Source organism: Trichechus manatus, unplaced genomic scaffold (genome assembly GCF_000243295.1).
Source record: "Trichechus manatus latirostris isolate Lorelei unplaced genomic scaffold, TriManLat1.0 scaffold00141, whole genome shotgun sequence".
In the NCBI taxonomy this organism is placed as follows: domain Eukaryota; kingdom Metazoa; phylum Chordata; class Mammalia; order Sirenia; family Trichechidae; genus Trichechus; species Trichechus manatus.
Window position 1 is genome coordinate 1,436,758 of NW_004444077.1, and position 21,851 is coordinate 1,458,608.

At 39.1% G+C, this 21,851-nt stretch overlaps 1 protein-coding gene and 1 long non-coding RNA gene across 3 annotated transcripts in view; both read left to right on the top strand.

Annotated features, from left to right (window-relative positions):
- Nucleotides 1-21,851, top strand: part of MAML2 (mastermind like transcriptional coactivator 2) — a 402,137-nt gene that overhangs the window by 86,404 nt on the left and 293,882 nt on the right. The window lies entirely within an intron of this gene.
- LOC111822219 (uncharacterized) overlaps nucleotides 1-21,851 on the top strand; it is a 104,343-nt gene that overhangs the window by 68,788 nt on the left and 13,704 nt on the right. The window lies entirely within an intron of this gene.

A 21,851-nucleotide genomic window follows, 5' to 3' on the forward strand; every position in this document is an offset into this window, starting at 1 on the left:
GGCAGTTTATTTTCTCCCTTGTTTGTTAATTTGTTCACTCTCCAAGGCAAGGAGAATGGCTCCTGGCTTGTGACGAATCCTACTTCCATTGCAGAGCAGGGAGTGGGGAGGTTAATGGGAGAGAGGTTTTTCCCTAAGGGGGATGTTTTTGATCTGCGTTGTAGGCCGCACGCAATTACTTATCTTTTGCTGGATGGAGAGCTGCTTGTCACTGGTTTTGGGTGGCCGTGTAGACTGTCAGCTGCTGGGTCTCTTCCAGTGCAGAAAACGCACCTCCTGAGCACGGCTGCTTGCCTGCCTCGCCGCTCATCCCCAGTCCTGAACAGTCCTGAACGGCTCCAGCTCTCGCCAGGTCAGGTCTGGCAACTCCTCACTGCTTCCAAACCATCTCTCCCTCCCCCTGCCACTCATCCCGGTTCCTCAACTATACCTTTGATGTTCAGGTCTCCCAGATTGCCATATATAATCAAGTCACTTGTTTTTTCAGGTCTTTGTTGTAAGTGGGTCCACTGGAAGCATCTGAGTACTCTGCCTTCTTGGCCCTGCCTCCTAGATGATTTTTTTTTTTAATAAAAGGAGCACAGTACTCACGGGTGATATTGTCTATTTTATGATCAAATGTGTTATTTAGATGAAAGGTGATCTCCAGGAGTTGTTTCAGTTCAAAGTTTGAAGGGTATCTCAGGGTGAAAGTCTTGGGAGTTCCTCTAGTCGCAACTGTTCCAGTAAGTTTGGCTTTTTTAGAAGAATTTTAGTTTTGTTCTATAATTTTCTCCCATCCTGTCTGGGACCATCTATCGTGTCCCTGGTCAGAATGGTCGGTAATGGTAGCCGGGCATTATCTGGTTCTGGTCTCAGGATAGATGAGGCTATTAGTCCTGTAGACTTGTCCTTTCTTTGAGTCTTTGGTTTTGCTCTTCCTCTTCTGCTCTTTTGGATGAGTAGAGACTAGTAGTTGTATATTAGATGGTCAACCGCAAGCTTTTAAGACCCCAGACACTACTTATGAAACAAGGATGTAGAACATAAACTTTATGGACTATGTTGTGCCGATTGACCAAGTTGTCCCATGAGACTATAGTCCTAAACCTTCAAACTCTGTAAACCAGTCTTGTGAAGTGTTTGGTCACGTTTGGGAATTATCCATGACTGTGCCCATTATGTGCTTTATTGTGCATATGAATTTATGCGCAGCACACACAAACATGTATATACATATGCCTACGGTTACACCTATACATGCACACATATATACACACAAGTACCTTCCTGTACACATATACGTATCTACCTATGTAACCATTCACATCTTTTTTGGTTGTTAAAACTGCTGTTGTTGCAAAATTGTATATTTTGTAGCATTTATCAATAACGTCCTTATGCTTGTGTACTTCTTATTGTCGTCATTTACCTTGGTCAAGTTATGCACACTTCACCCACATTCAGTATTGCCTTTTCCATCACCAAAAATAAGAAGTGTCTACTGTCTAGAAAGTGATTCGCTCTTCCTCCCCCTCCTATCTCTGGTAACCACCAAAGAATATTGATTTCTGAATGTATACCTATTTTTGTCTTTTTATAAAAGTGGAATCATACAATATTTGTCCTTTTTTGATTGACTTATTTCACTCAAAATAATGTCTTCCAGATTTATCCATTTTATAACATGTTTCAGGAACTCATTATTATTCTTTATAGCTGCATCGTATTCTATTGTATGTATATACCACATTTTGTTTATTCACTCATCAGTTGATGGGCACTTATGCCACTTATGGTTGTTTCCATCTTTTTGCTATTGTGAATAATGCTTCAATGAACATATGTGTGCATATGTCTATTCGTGTCACTGCTATTAGATCTCTAGGGTATATACTTAGAAGTGGGATTCCTGGATCATAAGGTATTCCTATTTCTAGCTTTTTGTAGAATCACCATACCATTTTCCACAGTGGCTGTACCATTTTACAATCTTACCAGCAGTGGATAAGGGTTCCAATCTCCCCAAACCTCACCAGCATTTGTTGTTTTCTGTTTTTTTTGGATTAGTGCCATTTTTGCAGGGGCAAGATGTATCTCATAGTAGTTTTGATTTTCATCTCTGTAATGGCTAATGATCACAAGCATCTTTTTATGTGTTTGTTGGCTGTTTGAATGCCCTCTTTGGTGAAGTGTCTATTTCTTTTGCCCATTTTTTAACTGGATTATTTGTCTTTTTGTTGTTGAGTTGAAGTTTTCTGTATATTTTAGAGATTAGACCCTTATCAGATACATTGTTCCAAAATATTTTTTCCTAGCCTGTACGTTATCTTTTCACTCTTTTGATAAAGTCTTTTGATGAGCATAAGTAGTTAATTTTTAGGAGGTCCCAGTTGTCTAATTTGTCTTCTGTTGCTTGAGCATTTGTAGTTGTGTTTGGTAGTCTAGCTCTGAAAAAAATTAGGTCCTGTAGTGTTGTCCCTGTATTATCTTCTGGGAACTTTATAGTTTTAGCTTTAACTTTTAGGTCTTTGATCCATTTTGAGTTAGTTTTTGTGTATGGTGTGATGTATGGATCCTGTTTCATTTTTCTGCAAATAGATATTCAGTGTTGCCAGTGTCATTTGTTAACGAGATTGTTTCTTTCCCATTGAATGAATAGCTTTACTTTTGGGTTCTCAATTCTATTCCATTGGTCTATGCATTGCCATTCAACCAGTACCAGGCTGTTTTTATTACTGTGGCTCTATAGTATGTTTTGAGATTGGGAAGTGTGTTAAGGCCTCCTACTTTGTTCTTCAGTATTGCTTTGGCTATCTGGGGTCTCTTTCCTTTCTATATCAAGTTGGTAATTTGTTATTACATTTCATTAAAGCATGTTGTTGAAATTTGGATCCAGATAGCATTATATTTATAGGTCCCTTTAGATAGTACTGACATTTTTACAATGTTAAGTTTTCCAATCCATGAGCATGGAATGTTTTTCCGTTTTTATAGGTCTCTTTTAGTTTCTTGTAGTAGTGTTTTATAGCTTTCATTGTATAGGTCTTTTACATCCCTGATTAGGTTTATTCCTAGGTGTTTTATCCTTTTGAGGGCTATTGTAGATGGTATTGTTTTCTTGATTTCCTTTTCATAGTTCTCCTCGTTAGTGTAAAGGAGCCCAACTGATTTTTGTGTGTTGATCTTGTGCCCTGCTGCTTTGCTAAATCCTTCTATTAGATCCAGTAGCTTTCTTGTGGAATCTCAGAGATTTTTTGTACATAGGATCATGTTGTCTAGAGATACCATATTTTTATGCAAATAACATGCACATTCTACATTTGTTTGCCAATTGCTCCCTTACCCTGGAAGCTACTTTTGTAAGTGGCACTATACCAATTTTTTTTTTCCCACGTTACTGTAAAAAAAATTAGCATAGTGCATTTACGAAAATACCTTGTGGGGGGAGGGAGCTGTTGACAAACAAATGTAGAATGTGCACATTATTTTGGTAAAAATACAGTAGTTTTACTTCTTCCTTTCCAATTTGGATACTTTTCTTACCCTTTTTTGCCTTATCGTTTTGGCTAGGACTTCCAATACAATATTGAAAAGAGTGGTGATAATGGGCATCCTTGTCTTATTCCAGTTCTCAAAGGGAAGGCTCTCAGTCTTTCTTCATTGAGAATAATGTTGGCTGTTGGTTTTGCATATATGCTTTTAATTATTTGAGGAATTTCCTTTCTATTCCAATTTTGCTGAGAGTTTTTATCAGGAAAGGGTGTCGAATTTTATCAAATGCCTTTTCTGCATCAATTGAGATGATCATGTGATTCTTTTCCTTTGTTTTAGTTATGTGGCAAATTACATTGATTGATTTTCTAATGTTGAACCATCCTTGCATCCCTGGTATGAATCCTACTTGGTCATCGTGAATTATTTTTTTGATATGCTGTCGAATTCTATTGGCTAGAATTTTGTTGAGAATTTTTGCGTCTATGTTCACGAGGGATATTGGTCTGTAATTTTCTTTTTTTGTGGTGTCTTTACCTGGCTATGGTAACACGCTGATGTTGACCTCATAGAATAAATTGGAGGATATTCTTTCTTTTTCTATGTTTTGGAAGAGTTTGAGTAGAATTGGTGTCAGTCATAAAAATTTCATAGATAGGTTTTTCATCCTCATTTTGTGTATGAGGAATGAAGGCCCAGGGAACTGAAGCATCTTTTCTTAGGTCACATATTTCATATGGAGATTGGAGAACTTCTTACTTGTAATGTACCAGGCATCTTACAAGTTACCTTATTTAAACCTCACAATAATTCTGGAAAGTATCATCCCCATTTTGCAGATGAGAAAACTGAGTTTCAAAGTCATAAAGTAGCTTACCTTAAACCACATTAGAAAGAATAATCTCAACTCAGACTGAGATCTCTTACCCCTATGTCCAGTGCTTTTTTCTTACTTCTTTTTAGCACTATGGAGAATGATTTGCAGCAAAAGAAAAACTACAAATAAATAAAAGAATAGGGATGAAAGCTACAAAAGAAGAAAAAACTTTCCAAAATTAACAATCATTTGTTTAACCATATGAAAGTAAATTACTTTCATTTGCGTGCAGTTACTATTTTGGGGTAGTGTAATTTTTCCAAGTCAAATGGGGAAAAATACAGAACGGAATTTCAAATTCTCATGGACTCCAGACTTTCTAGAGTCATGGAGGGTGGATGAACCCCTGAAACCATTGCCCTGAGATAATCTTTAAACCTTAAACCAAAAACATCCCCTGAGTCTTCTTAAAATGGAACAATAATTTAGCTTAACTAGTAAAACAGGTCTGCCTTGAGTATTATGCTCTTCTAAGAACTATCTATGTGGGATCAAAGTGACAATAGCAACTTGAAAGATTAGGTAGGAACCTTAGGAGACAATGAGTTTATGTTAATGAGGGAGGAACAACTCAAGAAAAGAGGGTGAGAATGGTTGTACAATTCAAAGAATGTCATCAGTATCACTAAATTGTACACGTAGAAACTGTTGAATTGGTGTACATTTTGCTGCATATATTCTCAACAACAGCAACAAAATAAACTTTAGGAAAAAAAAAATTGATGAAACCCAGTAAATTCCGTCCCTTTTAATCTAAGCTGAACTTTTTTTTTGTTTTTTAAACTTTTCAAGAGGTAAATAGATTATTCTTCCAAAACCATAAACAACTTTTATGGGAGAATTAGAAAGGCCATGCAAGAGAGACAAGATTATTGTCTTAATTTATAAGCAGTACAGAATTCAGATTGTTTTTCATTGTTGTCAAAAGTACTACTATACTTTCACTGCAACTTGATACCAGTTCTGACTATGACTTTGTTCTTGTTTCTATGGTAACAAACTTTAATATGATCAGTACTACACAGAAACGTTTCACATTAAAAACGGGCAAGAAAAATACCTGACTCTGCGTGCCTGATACACTTAGTAGGGGCTGAATAAACGTTTACTGAATGAAAGAGTAAAATAAAAGTAGTCTCGACCTTACAATTACACGTTAAACAGGTGTGCTAAAATTTGTATACATAAATTTATCCACGGGACAGAACAAACTTTAGCTAAACAGTAAGTTGTAAGATTGATTCTGCTTCACTTTAGACCCAAATTGTAGCATAAAGAAGTGTCTAAGTCGAAGGCTTAAATAGCTTAATTGTGCAGCAAGTTAGAAGTTAAAGGGTCAGAGTAATGTTAAGTAAATGAAGCTGTTTTGGAGAAAACCTGTAATGCTGCATTCCAGGTCTCCAAAGGCACAGTGCCATTTTTGTGTGTGTTAAATCAGTTTAAGGCCAAATACTGGTGTTTGCTGACTTCCAGAGCTTCCTTATGTTTCCAGCATTTGCAAAACAACATAGCCAAGTACATGCTATCTAAATCTGGTGGGCTTCTTTTGAGATTTTGTTGGAAGGTATTTAAATGTGTGGGGTTCTTTTTGTTTTTTTTTTTTGCTTCAACTCATAATCTGGCCTGCTTTCTAAAAACTTTTTAGGTTCTGGCAGCTGACCATTTATATTTTAAAAGTTGTTTGAGAATTCTGACCCAGGTACAACCGAAAAAAAAAAAAAAAAACCAAACCCGTTGCTGTCTAGTCAATTCTGATTCATAGCGACCCTATAGGACAGAGTAGACCTGCCCCATAGGGTTTCCAAGGAGTGGGTGGAGGATTTGAACTGCCAACCTTTTGGTTAGCAGCTGAGCTCTTATCCTGTATGCTCCAGACCCAGGTAAGGTGGGTGGGTGCCTTTTCTGAAATCATGAAAGTGTTTTGACATGCAAGAGAAGTGTATCTGGATGTATAAAGGGTCGCTATGAGTCATTATGAGTCATAGGAAACCCTGGTGGGGTAGTAATTAAGAGTTTGGCTGCTAACCAAAAAGTAGGCAGTTCGAATCCTCCAGCCGCTCCTTGGAAATCCTATGGGGCAGTTCTACTATGTCCTATAGGGTCACTATGAGTTGGAATCGACTTGATGGCAACGAGTTTGATTTTTTTTTTTTTTTAATGAGTCATAATCAACTTGATGGCAGCGGCTTTGGCTCTTGTTTTGTAATCTGTGGGCTAAGAGGTTTTAGCATATGTATCAATCAAAATTTAAGGACTTTTGACACTCTAAATATGGAACTGTAGCACATAGCATAGTACTTTTCATGGAATGGGTACACAAAAATGTTATTCACTCATTCAGCAAATGTTTATTGAGCTCCTACTATGTGCCAGGCACTGTAGTAAGCACATGGTAAGCAATCAGAAATCCCTGCCCTCAGGGAGCTTACATTCTAGTATAAGAATACACTAGTGTAGGGGAAACAGATAATAAACAAACAAAAGTAAAATAAACAGGATGTTAGATGTTGTTAAGTGCTGTAGGATAAAGTGAAGCAAAGAAAGAAGCTAGAGAATATTTGAGGGAGCGGGTGATTTTAAATTTAAAGGTCAAAGAAGCCTCACTGAGAAGGTGGAATTTGAGCAAAGACATGAAAGAGCCATAGAAAAGTGCCAAGCAGATGTTGGGGGGAAAATCATTCCAGAAAGGCTGAAAAAAAAGTGCAAAAGTTCTGAGGCAGGAGCATACCTGGCATGTGTCAGGAATAATGAGGTGGCCAGTGTGGCCGGATCAGTAAGCAAGGGGGAGATAAATGGGAGTTGATGTCAAAGAGGTAATGGGGTCTGGTAGAAGCAGGAGGGAGATTGTGTAGGACCTTGTAGACCATTGTAAGGACTTCAGCTTTTGTTCTGAATGAGATGGGAAGGCATTGGGTGATTTTAAGCAGAGAAGTGACCCGATCTGACTTAAGCTTTAAAGGGATTGCTTATTTAGAAAAAGACTGATGGAAGCAAATTCTAGTGCCGCTATAACAGAAATATCACAAGTGGGTGGCTTTGACAAACAGAAATTTATTTTCTCACAGTTAGGAGACTAGAAGCCTGAATTCAGGGTGCCGGCTCTGGGGGAAGGCTATCTCTCTGTATCGGCTCTGGAGGAAGGTACTTGTCTCTGTTGAACTCCTACTCCTGGGCGATCGTCATGTGGCTTGGCATCTCTACCCCCATCCCCATCTCTGGTTGCTTGTTTAATCTCTTTTATATCTCAAAAAAAAATTGACTCAAGACACACCCTACTCTAATCCTGCCTCATTAGCATAACAAAGACAACCCTTTCCTAAATGGGATTATAACCACAGGCGCAGAGGTTAAGATTTACAACACACATTTTGGGGGAACATAATTCAGTCCCTAACAGTGAGAAGGCCATCTCCATGTTTCCAGAGGCATGCTGAAATCACATGTCAAATGGTTTCAATAGGCGCCATATGCTGAATGCCTCTTCCTCTAGGAGAAACTGCTGAGTTGTTCCAGACAACAAGTAACAACACATGGGCTGAGTGTGCAAGCACAGTCAGGTTCTGAGAGATGTATAAAACCCTCAGACTCAGCTTCCCCCAGAGAGTGGGGATACCTTTCACTATGCTTGAGGAAGAGCCCTTCCATAATTAGACTCTACTCACGGTCCTAGCCTGAGGTATGACTAGCTGAAACCAGCCACAGGAGGAATTGAGCCACTGCAGAGAGGGCAGAACAGGTAGTGCTTACCTTCTCTTGCTGCCTGCCAATGGTTACCCTACACAGTTTCTATTCCTACCTCCGGGCATCACTGGGCAGTTAATAACACACCTAGAAAGTGAAGCCCAAATCAGTACCACGTGTGGTAAGCAGTAGGTAATTACATTTCACCTGTTTAATTAAGTTTCACTTTCTGGTTGCCTTGGGGAACTGGAGGAAAGGTTTTTTTTTCTTTTCTGTCTTTCCTGATGCCTGTTTTCTTTTCTCCCCCTAGCTAGAAACTGAGTAATTCCACATTGTGTTGAAACACATATGCAGTGTTTGTGTTGGCTGAATTAAGCATCTATAATCATATATTTCCTCTCTTCTGTCTATTTGTGCCACAGGCTTAATATGTGGGACAGAAAATTAATTTAATGGAGACATAATTTTTCTATTGTTTTACTGCATATTTAAACCAGCTCATCTCCATTAGAATGCTTTTCTGTACTTTATTCATCAGCTCAGCACTGACACTAGTATTGTTTTTTACCATCTACATTAAATACCATGTACTTTCCATGTTAGTCCACATAGCGGATACATTTATTACATCTGCAAGGTTATCTTCTGCCTTTTTATCTTAGCTTTCGCACATATACAAAACTGTACGTGAGCAATGTTATACCCTTCCTTGGAAGGCTGCATGCCCATTCTTTCATTCTCTTAAAATTATCTGTGAACCTACTATGCGAAAGATAATGTGATCTGGTCCATGGGAAACTTAATTTTCAAGAAGAACATGGTTTAGTAAGCCTCAAATATTTCTAAATTTATATACCTTAAGTATTAATTCCATTACAGAGGAGGCTCAATATTACGCACCTTCCCATGTATGATCTTCACTGAGGCATGTCCCTGGGAACATAACTAACCACCAAAAGTGAAAGCATGTCATACCACAAGAAACCTAAAATAAGTGTTTTTACCACTAAGCACTTTGGTATTAATATGCCAATCAGTATTTCCCTTCTGTCCTTCTGGTCAAGACAGCATTTGAAACTTGTAGGCTTTTTGAGATAAAATAAATAATAAGAAAGAGCTACAGTCAATAAAGCCCAGTTTAAGACTGCTGGAGGAGGGAAATAGTCGTTACTTGCTGAGTCATCTCCCACCAGTGGTTGTGCTTCATGTTTCTTCTGTATTGAACACGGCTTCCTCTGTGCAGAGTCAGTCCTGTGCGGCTACAACGTAAGCCATGTTCTAGTTACTCACTTAAAGGATTACGCCAGTGGCAGAGGTAATGAAAGGGAAAAATATCTCTGTTGTTTTTCCATCATATTTTCTTCCCCTGCCGAGTCTCCCTTACTTCGGCCAAGCACCGGGGCCAGGGAAGGGCCCCCACTTTTATGACCATTTTCATGGGCTGAAATGATTTGCATTCAATGTGGTGGATCTGGCACCTGCTTACCCTCTTCTGTAGCTGGTCCTCCTCTGTAACTGTCTTTACCAAGTTTCTATTGAAAGTCAGCTGACACCATGTGTTTTGTGCGCTAAAGAATAAATAATATGGTTTATTTATATAACGGTTTGAAATACATTGATTTCTTTTAGTGTTATAGCTTCAGTATTGTTAAGTCCTGGCCATCTGCTAACTTTTTGAAAGCCAGAAGATCTTGCTTTTCAGAACTCCTCCCCTGGCAGAATGCAGTACATTTATGGCTGAAGAAAGGCATATTTGGAGTATTAAATGTGCCCTTGCAAACCAAATTAATACCCTATCCAGAGCATATCTTGTTCCAGAAACAAAATATGTTGTGTAGTAGCTAGTTCTTAGAGTATAAGAAGTAATGATTTCAACCTTTTTTATTTCAGGAGTGTCCACTTTGGTGTTTTGACTCTTACTTCATTACAATGGCTACCACAATTTCTGATGCTTAATTTACAGACCCTCCTTTATTAGCTAATGAAATATACTTTGATACTCCAGTAAGATAGAGTAAGTGAGGAGAGATTCCAAGATGGGTAAAATAGAGCTGAGGGAAATTAAAATGTCTTGCCCAGTGTGACTAAGAGGGTCAGGAATAGAACTTGACTCTTAATAGAACACATTTTTGCGTGGGTGGCACAAAAGAACTGGACATGTTAACAATCAGAAAGAACTCAAGTTCAGCCATAAAGAGTATTTGTACACACTGTTGCATATTGTGTTCTAATGACTTATTTTTGCCTCAAGTCTGTTCCAATGCACATTCCTGCTAGAGGTAGGTATTCTTTTGGAGATAATTTTTTTTCCAGCAGCATGTAAGAGTCAGAGTTTACAGATACTGAACTGAGTAGGGGCCTGGGTCATATAAAAATGGAGCTGATGGGCTCCACACTTTGTAACTAACTCAGCAACAGCCAACCCCATCTTGGTTTGTGAGGGGGCTTTACAAAGAGACTCGTGTACTCTGCACCAGGCTAGGCACCCCCAGGCAGCTTACCTGGGGAGGGTGGCTGCTAAGGCAGGTATGGAAACATGTAACAACACACAGAGCAAGAGACACTCAGGCACACTTGTGCAGAGCTCAGGTTATGGGATCTGATCCCGGGAAGTGATCTGGCCCTTATTTGAATTATAATTGTAGCCAACATTTATTTCAGAGGGATTTCATGTACTTTATCTCAATTTTTCCTCACAAAGGCTCCAAGAAGAAGGTATTTTAATACACTAATGTTATAAATCTTTTATGAGGGCACCAGCAGGCTCAGGGAGATTGTGACATGCTCAGGGTTGTTGTTGTTAGGTTATGCAACTAATAAACAAGGATCACAGGACATAAAGTCAGGTCCCTGGACTTCAGATTGGGTACTCTTTTCACGATACCACCGATTTGACTATGCGAAAGGTCCTTGTGGCCACACCATTCCCTCAGCACACCTGCAGAGCCAATGTAAAGACTCAAAAGGAATTTCCAGTGTGCTCAGGGGGTGTATAGAATGTTATGGCCCCATTCCACCTTTCATTTCTTTGAGAACTATCTTAGTTAGCTCTCCCTTTGGGTGAATGTATGCCATCACCGTGGAGTTATCTACCTCTTGGGTCCTCATTCTTCACAATGGACACCAGACTTCCTTTTAAGGTGCTATGTGTGAGTCATTAATAGTTTGATGCTTTTTTTTTTTTTAAGACACATGAACATTTTTTGATTGAGAAACATTCTAGAAATGCTGAACATATTATTGTGGTGAAATAACAATGACTAATATTGCTGTTAAATTGTTGGAATTATAATGGCTGTAGCCTTTTTTGATTCAGTGTGTTTGTTTCTATTTGTTTTATCTTGGCTTTTTCTGAAATACACAAATGGCCTTACTGGCTTTGAAACATTAGCAAGCAATGCTGACTTCTCTTACAAATTTAGTTCCTACATTTAGCAGCCATAGGGAGTATATTTAAAACATACTTGAACTAGGCATGACATTTGGAGAACATTTTTACTGATTTATAATAAAAGGAAAGCTGAACTGATTAAAGAAGTGGTGAGAAATGTAATCCTAGGATGAATAAAATGCTCTTGAGAAATAAATTGTTTATCTAGAACAATACTACAGTGTACTCAGCACAATTCAATACATAAACTAGGTAGAGCTCCCTGAACTTGTTTTGTCTTAACCCCTGAGGAAGCAGTTTACTGCTAGAGAACAGTGTAGTGATTACTATCAAGCCTAGACAAATAGAGATCAATAACCCCATAGACATGAAGCAAAGTAAACAAAAATCCTTTGGTTTATTAATGAATGATAGGGCTGACCAGAAGCCAGAAAGTGCAGAATGGTGAGATTATGGTGAACCATGAAAATATGGCACTTTCAACCAGCTGATCGAAAATGCACCATTTCTTAGGTGGTAAGTGGAACAGACCATTAAACAAAGATTTAAAAAAATGAATTAAAGGAAAAAAAAAATAGCAACAAATGGTGACTGGAAGAGAAAACAAGAGGAAGCAAAATGGGCAGTAATCAAAATCTTAAGGGTATTTTTTTCAGTTCATTTTCTGTTAAGTTTATATGTGTAAAACCGGTTGTCATGGAGTCAATTCCAACCCATGGCAACCCCATGCGTGTCAGAGTAGAACTGAGCTCCATAGGGTTTTCAATGCCTTATCTTTCAGAAGTAGATTGCCAGGCTTTCTTCCAAGGTGCCTGTGGGTGGACTCACCTCAAGAACCTCCAGTCTTTCAGATAGTAGCTGAGTGCATTAATTGCACCACCTAAGGACTTTTTTATTTTAGTGCTAGATAATAATCTACAGAGGGCTAGATCGAGCTCTGAGAACATTAAAAATTACCTTAAGTCAGCACCTTTAGAGAAGTAAAGAAATGAATTCATAACTGAACTCTATCTTTGTTTTGCCACATCACACTACATATATTTCCCAATATACTCAAGTCTCAATTTCATCTTTTTAGTGAAACCCATCTCTGGCATCAATGGTCCTCAAGCTTTAGTACACATCAGAATGTCCCAGGATGCTTGTGAAAAATGCAAATTTTTTGGTCCCATCCCCAGATATTCTGGTTTGATAGGTCTTGGATGAGACCCAGAAAGATGCAGGGACCTCAGACCACCTTTTGAAAACCTGAACATAGAGAATAATGAACCAGGAAGGAAATGACTATTTGAATTAGAGGATGCCATTGATTGTTATGAACACTGACCCTATCAAATATAAATTTTAAAATCTAAAGTTTTGTTCATGGTGATATTTTGGTAATATGATACAATGCAAGTTGGTGGATGTCTTAGTCTGGGTTCTCTAAAGAAGCAAAACCAGTGAGATGTATATGGCAAATATACAGAGAGAGATTTACTTCAAGAAAATGGCTCATGTAGTTGTGGGGGCTGGAAAACCCAAAATCTTCAGGTCAAGCATCAGGCTGGAGACGTCTGCAGGCTTATATCCTAAGAACCAGAGGTCAGGCAGTGAGAAGAGTATAGGGTCGAGAGAGAGTGAGCTTTGCCAGAACATCCACTTAGATACTGGAGGGCAGACCACACTCCCAAGGAATCTATCCTTTCAACTGATTGACTGAACACATGAGGTCACATCATGGAAAGGGCTTACATTATATTACGTTACGGAAGAACACCCAATCCAGTGTCTGCCACACCACTGAGAATCATAGCCTAGCCAAGCTGACACAAAACATTAACCATCACAGTGGGGAAAAAAGAGAATTATGAAATTGTCAGTGGTTAGATAACTTGATTGCTTATAATAAAATTTTTTAGAATATAAGGTTGAAAGAATTGTGTAATCCAACTCTTCATTTTATAGATAAGTAATATGAAGCTCAGGGAGTAACTTGTCCGCTGTCCATGTAGCTGTCTAGTGACCAAGCAAGATATTTCACGCTTTCCATTTATTATGTTGCATTTCTTTCAAAAGCCTCTGAAAATGATTCAGTATTATAAAAAGGACCCAAAGTAAGCCAAGTACCCCATTAGCTAACACCTTTGCCTTATCCAGGAAATGAAGCTTTGTTGCTTTTGTTGTTAGGTGCTGTTGCTGTGTTTGAGCCCATTGTTGAAGCCACCATGTCAGTCCATCTCATCGAGGGTTAGTGACTTGTATAAACATAAACACAAACAGTTAATGAAAGCAAACCTATGGTTTGGCTATAGGATATGTGGCTTATCTTTTGTCAAAATAAATCTCATGAACCAGTGGATGCGGTATTGATGCCAAGTGCATAAAATTTTAAATAAAGTATGAGTCTCCAGGATATGCTAATTTGGTTTTACCTCCAGAAAGATTTTCAGTTTCACTTAGGTGTTTCGCTTAGGTATTTCAAACTGTCAAACTGCCCTTGCCCCAAAAAGCTTTCTAAGAAATAGGTAACTTCTTATTTGATCTACTTCCTTGCTGAATCAGTTAGGTTTTTTTTTTTGGCTGCAAATAACAGAAAACCGATCAACTGAGGTTGCTTTTCTCACATTACAATATTTCTGGAGATAGCTTGGTATCAGTGACTCAGTAATATCAAGGCTGTATGAGTCTCTTGTCCTTTCTCTCATGGTTTCAAAATCCAGGTTTTACATTTGCATTCAAAGCAAGATGAAGGGAAAAGGAGTAGTGCCAGCACAGATGTGCCTTTTATTGAAAAGCCAAAACTTTCGCAGAAGCACACCCCTCCCTAGCTGATGCCCATCTCATTGGCCAGAGCTGTGCGACACCACCATTCCAGGAACAAGGGAAGCTGGAAAGAGAAATATTTAGCTGCAGCCTCTATACAGGCAATGGGCAAGGGAGAAGAAGCTTGAGAATGAGTGTGGTGTGAGACCGAGTGTCTGCCTCTCTTCTAGGAATCACTTCTCTTCTGCTTACCCGAGTACCGACTGACTAGGTCTCCTGGGACAACTCCAGTTCCAGACATTCTCTCATCTTTCTTCTTCCCTTCTACCACCATCCTTCTAGGCTCTGCTACTTTGCCCTCCCCCACCATCCCCCACACCACACAGAGTGACTGCACTCCTATAACCAAACTCATTGCCATTGAGTCGATTCCAACTCATAGCAACCCTATAGGACAGAGTACAATTGCCCCCATAGGGTTTCCAAGGCTGTAATCTTTATGGAAGCAGATCACCAGGTCTTTCTCCTGAGGAGCAGATGGTGGGTTCAAACCGCAGACCTTTCAGTTAGCAGCCAAGCACTTAACCACCATACCACCAGGGCTTCTCTGCACTTCCATACTCCCAGACATATTCACAGTCAGAGCCTGTTTCCAGAGAAGTCCTGGAAATGACTGGCCTTTAGGCATGTGGGCAGGTCCCCTAAGGCTATAGAATGTTTCATTGAATAAGACTTTTTTTGCGGATGTTCAGCAACCCTCCTTCCTGGTTTTTTGAAAGAATAATGATTGAATCAAAGCATGACATACTGATGTTAAAAAAAAAAAAAATTAGAAATCAGTATCTTGAAAGTATATCCTAAAGCCTCTCTTCAGATAACCTCTATATTGAACCATAAAAAGATCAAAGACACCTTCTGCTGGACTCAGGCCTTGTCATTCACGTTAAGATTGTTCAGAAAAAGGTGCTGACACCATGGCTGAGAGGAGTCAAAGTCTTGCAAGCAGGAAACTAGTTTGATGACAATACGCTGCTGACTTGTCAAGTAAGTAGGCAGCTACCCTCGACATTAGAGATTGCCTGTCTCTGTGACTTCTGACTTTTGTCTGTGTGTCGGGGGAATCTGATGAGTCATGGTTAGCCTTTCCAGTCTGACTGAGTTTGAAGGAGTCTCTAGATTGTTACATAAAATGTATTTTATAAACAGTTGTCTTCGGCATACCACAGGAGAAAGGCAAGTTGGTTCGTAAATGGAAATTCTAGACAAACAACTGAAGCTAAAGACACCTCTGAGTGTAAACGCTTCCAGATGGAGACACATGTTTTTCACCTCACTCCTCGGCAGTTTTCATTTTAAAAGGTTGTCAAGATGGAAGCCTAGGAGCAAAATGCGTTAGGATCATTTGCCCTGGCTTCCCTTCCAGGTAAAGGCCGGCGTATAGTTACAAGAAGAAAATACTGTCTAAAAAAATAAATTTTAATCTATTCCCTGCAGCCTATCAACACATGCTCATCAGAAAAGAAAGAAGAAACATCTAAAGGAAACAGGATTGAGTTGGTGGAACATCTTGAAGGGAGCTGGTCTCTGCTTAGAAAATTAAAAAGACACGAGGGTAGCCATTAGGAAGAGCCTGTGGTTGTTAAGCAGAGTAACATAAAGGAGGAACTTCAAGATACGAGTTTAAAACACTACTCTGCAATTATTTGTGTCATAAGGTTGTCAGGGTCATTTTCAGCCTCTGTAAGAGTTCTGAAGGGAGTTACAAATAGTTTTCAAAAAATCCTCAGACCTACAAAAATGTCATTTGGCCTATAAAATATTATTTGCTCCCATCCAGTAAGTCCTCCTCCTGTTTCCTACCAGTCATCCTCCCCTTCTTCTACAGCCTCATGTACAAAAGGCTAGGATACCAACATCTGCCTGAAGCAAAAACGCATGCACTTAAACCAAATTAACAAAGAACAAGGAACAAAAGTCTGAGTACACCGTGCTGCTCTTATTCTTACTGGCTGACTCCCATTAGGTCTCTCTTTATTGTCATTTCTTTTAGGCACTGGCAAATGGGTTTCTGCTCATGGGTAATTTACAGTCTGCTGATAGTAGCTAGATAAAACATGGAGAATCTCTTAAACTTAACATCTAAGCTCACTGAGGTAGACCACTACATTCTTGGGCTTAGATGTTTACTCAGTAAATGATGCCCGTCAGTGGTAGGGCCTGGGCCATTGCCCGGCATTGAGGACGGAGTGAGAGTGAACGTGATTTCCCTCCTTGCAGAAGGCCTCTGCAAACTAGAGCGAATTGGGGGGGCTGATCAGGACGTTCACCTCACAGCTCCTCTGTCTCAGAGCAATGGATAACAACAGGATGTGGGTTTTAAACACATGTAAGCTTCTTCAAGCTTCCTCTTTCAGTTTCATTCTTCTTGTAAGGCACTAGAAAATATAATACATACATTTTAAACAGATTTTTTTCTTGCTATTAATATGCTTTTTGTCATAGTTTGATGCCATGTCAGAAATGGGTTCCGTTCACATTTCTACAAGCCACTCAGGCAACTGAGTTAGTACCAACATAGGTTTAATTGGTACACTATCCACATGGAAACATGGAATATTTACAAAGCAAACAGATTACAGTACACAATAAAGAAGTTTCACTTTCTGTAAATGTGAAAATAGATTGTATTCATCATCCGTTAGGGGTGTTCCTAAGGGTATTCTACTGCTGTACTTTGGACTGAATCATTTTAATTAACAGGACCAAAAAACGTCAAAAGCCACAAACATGTCATTGTAAAACTTGAAGACATTTAGCTCTAAGTTAATTTCTTTAAAAGAAGTTGCATTCTTTTGTTGTTGTTATATGTTGGGTTCTAAAAATATTTGAGGGTGTTTTTTCTACATTAATCTCTTCCCTTTTATTTTTAAAAATACAGTCCTTCCCTCACTTATCCTTCTCATTCTCTCTGTTCATGGATTTGTTCTATTTATGTCTTCCCCAAACAAAAAAGATTCATATTAAAGAACCTAGTCCATTTGTTACTTTAGGTGTCAACAGGACAGATTAAAATACAAACAGTTTGGTGTTTATGTAAATTGCTGGACAGTTCTAACCAGCTGTGTGGCCCCTGAACAAGTTGCTAAATCTCTATGTTCTTCAGTTTTTGTTTGTTTAATTTTCAGTCTATAAAATGGAGACCACAATAGTGCCTCCCTCACAAGTCTGTGATGAGGAATAAATGATATATACTTATAGCAATGCCTAATAATGTCAGTTAGTAAATGTTAGTCTCTATTATTATCATGACCTTCGAACAGATGGTAGAATTAAGATCAAGTTGTCCCTGGGTGGTGCAAATAGTTAACACACTCAGCTGCTAGCCAAAAAGTTGGAAGGTTCTTGAGGTCACCCAGAGGCACCTTGGAAAAAATTCCTGGCAATCTACTTCTGAAAAATTAGCCATCGAACACCCTATGGAGCACAGTACTATGCTGATACACATGGGGTCGCCGTGTCTCAGAATCGACTTGCCATGCCGGCAACTGTCAGACAAATAAATCTGCATGTACTTTTATCAGAGTCTGGAGATGTTAGAGACTGGGGGAAATGAAAAGAAAAGGACTTTGATCCTTGGTTGTATTTTTTGTTGTTCCTCTAACCCTCACCCCCTCTTCACTGTCCTCTTTGCTCTTTTTACCAATCTACTCTTTTCCTTCCTGTGACTGGTTTTTCCATCACCCTCAGGATACACAGTATCCTGTGAAGACAGAATGCAGGGCATGGTCAGGATAGGTGAGCAGGGAAATATTACAGGTTTTTGTTTTTTCATCTCACATTCTGAGTTGCTCTTGCCCTTGAAATACGCACCTGATAAAAAGGGGTTGCCATTTAAATTCACATTGTCTTAAAAAATAAAACGCTCTTTTCCAGTTTTTCTCCATAATGAAGAGTTTGTTGTATTGCAGACTCTGTAATTATGCTCACTGAACAAATACCTTGAAAAGGAAGTAATTAAAAATCATGTATCAAAGATTCGATTTGACATGTGTTTAACAAATGCCTAACATGCCTATGCATTTTGTTTATTCATTGATACTAACAAGATAGAGTGAGTTCATACTCTGTGCTAGCACTATGCGAAGTGTTGAAAATCCAAAGTTAAAGAACTCACAAGATTCCTACTCTCAAGAATTTACAGTTTAATGTAAGAGAGAGGAGTATAAAAAGATCAATTGCAGGGTGACAAGACAGCCTTCTAATAGCACAAAGCTCTGTGTTGTTGTTGTTTTAAATACTGCAAACTGGTTAACTTTGCTTTATGGAATAGATGGGTTACAGGAAATTTGGCAATAAAACAATGTTTATACAAATTGAAACATTTTCCTACAACTCCACTATAAAATTGGAACTGTTTTCCTGCAGAAAAGCCTTCCAAAATGCTGAATGCAAAACTTGGGATCACAGAAAACGCTGTATTGTGCCTATATTTGGCTCTCTGGGAATTGTATTTTTTACAAGGTAACCCTTGCTTTGATTTGTAGTTCCCATCCTGCTCTCGCTGTTTTCTTCTTGTAGTACATGTCTAATTCCAGGATTGCTACCGTCCTGGGACCGGAACTATTCCTTTCTTTCTTACTGAGGTCTTCTCTATCTTCTCACTCAACTTCTGGACCTCAGTCTCCCCTCCTTCCTTTCTGTTGAGATATTTATGGCACCTAATGGAATCAAACAAGATGTATTCCAGCCTGATATGCTTCTGTGGCTTCAGATGCATCATAAAATGAGTGACTTCCTGACTTCATCCCTCTAGCTCAAGAATTAATTGAGGATGAGGACTGGCTATAGTCATTCATTCATTTAATAAATATTTATTGACTGCCTACTATGTGCATCTAGAGACACAGTTCCTAACCTCATGAGTTTATTACCCAGCACTAAATGCTTATTTGTTTTTAATTGTGATAAATACTATAGATGACAAATGTAGGTTCCTATGAACACACGCATAGAGGGAACTGACTCTGCCTGGAACATGTACAAAGATCTGGAAAGGCTTCCCTGAGGAGATGATACTGAAGCTGAGAGCTGAAGGATTAGTAGAAGACTCCTTCAGGCACGAGGAAGAGCAAAAGCTTTGGGGCAGGAAGAAGCATGGTGGTTTTGAATAACTTCGAGATCAGTGTGGCCGTAGCAAAGAGAGCAAAAAGGAGAGGGAAAAGGCTTGATTTAGTGCAGAAGAGGATTAGGATCACAGGCTCTGGAATCAGATTTCCTGAGTTGGAATCCTGGCTCCCAGCTATATCAGTTAGGAATACTTCTGGCTCCAAATAACAGAAAACCTACCCCACTGAGGCTACTATATAAGGGTTCGTTTTCCCCACGGAACAAAATGTCTGAAAACAGGCAGCCTAGGGGGGGTGGAGGGCTCAGTGGGCTCACCACAGATCCAAGCTCTTTCCATCTTCTCTGCTTGCTTATCCTGTTGCTTTGTCATTTCCTAGTCTCAAAATGGCTACTGCAGCCCCAGGCATTTTGGCCCCATTTGAGGCAGAAGGTAGGGGCAAATGTGATGCCAGTTTCTTTTATCAGAGAAGTTAAAAACTTCCCAGAAATCTTCTGGTGGACTTGTGCCTCTGTGTCATTGGCCAGAACACAACCCAAATAGTAAGAAAGCAGGGCAAGTGAGAATGTAGATTTTCCAACGCTATTTGATGGAGGCAGACAACGAGAGGGAACTGGGGGTGTGTACTGATTTCCTGTGACACAACCACTTTCTGGCTTCGTGATCTTAGGCAAGTAACATCTCCAGTTCCTCATCTGAGAAATGGGTATAATAAGAGTCTCCATCTCAAAGGCTTGTTATGAGGTTAAATGAAACAATTTTTGTGCATAATAAGTGTTCAATCAATGTGGGCTTTAATATTATGCTTACAGATATGCAGTGGCCAGATCTCCAAGCGTTATGCAGATCACGTTGATGATTTTGTGTTTATCCATAGCACGATGAGAAGGCATTGAAGGGTTTTAAGCAGGAAGGCACATGATCATATTTGTGTTTTCAAAAGAGCCTCAGTTTATCCTCGAACAGTTCTATCCCACTTTGTTATACTGTGAGATTTCAACACTGCTTTGCTTCCCGGTCTTTGCTCTCTGATAACAGAAAATGTTTCTTTTAATTCTTATTTTGACAGTCTTGGTCGTTTTGAGATGTGTGAAATTAGAATCAAATGCAGGTGTTTGAGTTCCTTTGATTTTGTTATTTTAAAGAACTTTTTAAATTGGGACAATTTAATGCCAGAATATCAACATACTTTTATCAGTATTTGGCTGATAGTGGACCTAAGGGTTAAGAGGAAAAAAAAAATCCCGGGGATTTCACTTCACTTACTTGAACTACTGCCCTACTATTAAGAGCCACAGCGAGCTTACATGTTTTTAAAAAAAGGGCTGCAGCATTCCTTTCACACTCCCACTCGCCCCTGAGGTTCTTCCACTTCCTTCCTAGGGCTTTTTTTAGAAGCGAGTGTGTTTTTCTCATGTCCGGCAACAAAGGATGTTTTGTGCTGCTACTGAGGTTTGTGTGTGTTTGTGTGACTGTGAATTACTTTAGACTCTTTCTAGAAAGTGCTGCTACTATTTGCATAATATTAGTAGAACTTTATCTTGAGTGAAAGTATCAGATGGCTAGTTTTGTTTTTGTGTATGAATTTGCCACTATACAACAACAGCTTCAAATAAACTTCCCCTATGTATTTGAAAATAATCTTAATAAACCCAAAACCATACCCATTGCCATTGGGTTGATTCCAACTCATAGCCACCCCATAGGACAGGATGGAACTGCCTCATAGGGTTTCCAAGGCTATAAACCTTTACAGAAGCAGACTGCCACGTCTTTTTCTCGTGGAGCGGCTTGGGGGGTTTGAACCACTGACCTTTCCGTTAGCAGCCAAGCGCCTAACCAATAATCTTAACAGGACCTATCAAAATGCCTTCAGAAGTCCCACACAAGTTCTTATCTATCTATCTATATATGTATATATATAAAAGGTTTAAATGATTCTTTCAGTGTATTGTATTTATTCTTATACACCTTTAAAAAGATTTTATCATCTCTTCCTTAAATACGTTTGATAGTGCCAAAAAGAGAAGGAAATGCTGACTGTACACAAGCTTTGGTGATATTCACAGAGAAAAATACTTGCAGCAGTCACGTCATCCTGCACTGGAGCTATTAGATGCCTTGGTATTAGATGTTTGCATCTTATTGTAATTCTCTGAGCAATGAGCCAAGGTGAAATAAACAGAACTTGGATGACTGAGAATTGTATCATAAATCCTGTGAGAAAATTTACCTTCCCGTTGTCAGATAATGTATGCTGGAACGTCTTCACCTTTTTTTGAGAAGTGGGGTTTACATACATCCCAGATTTTCTGTCTCAAGGAAGGGAAAGATCTTGACTGAGCCTCTGAAGGTTTTAGACACGTTTTGGTGGCTGATCTTTGCCGGTGCACGAACAGCAAAAATCCCAGCAATCGATATTATAAAGAGGCAGCACTCGCTTGAGTATAGAGGTAACAAGATTGCATTGAAGATACTCTATCTGTTTTTTAAAAAATGACAAGCCCCGTAGTCTAGATATGAAGATTCCCCCTCCGTGTGGATTTTCTTGTGATTTC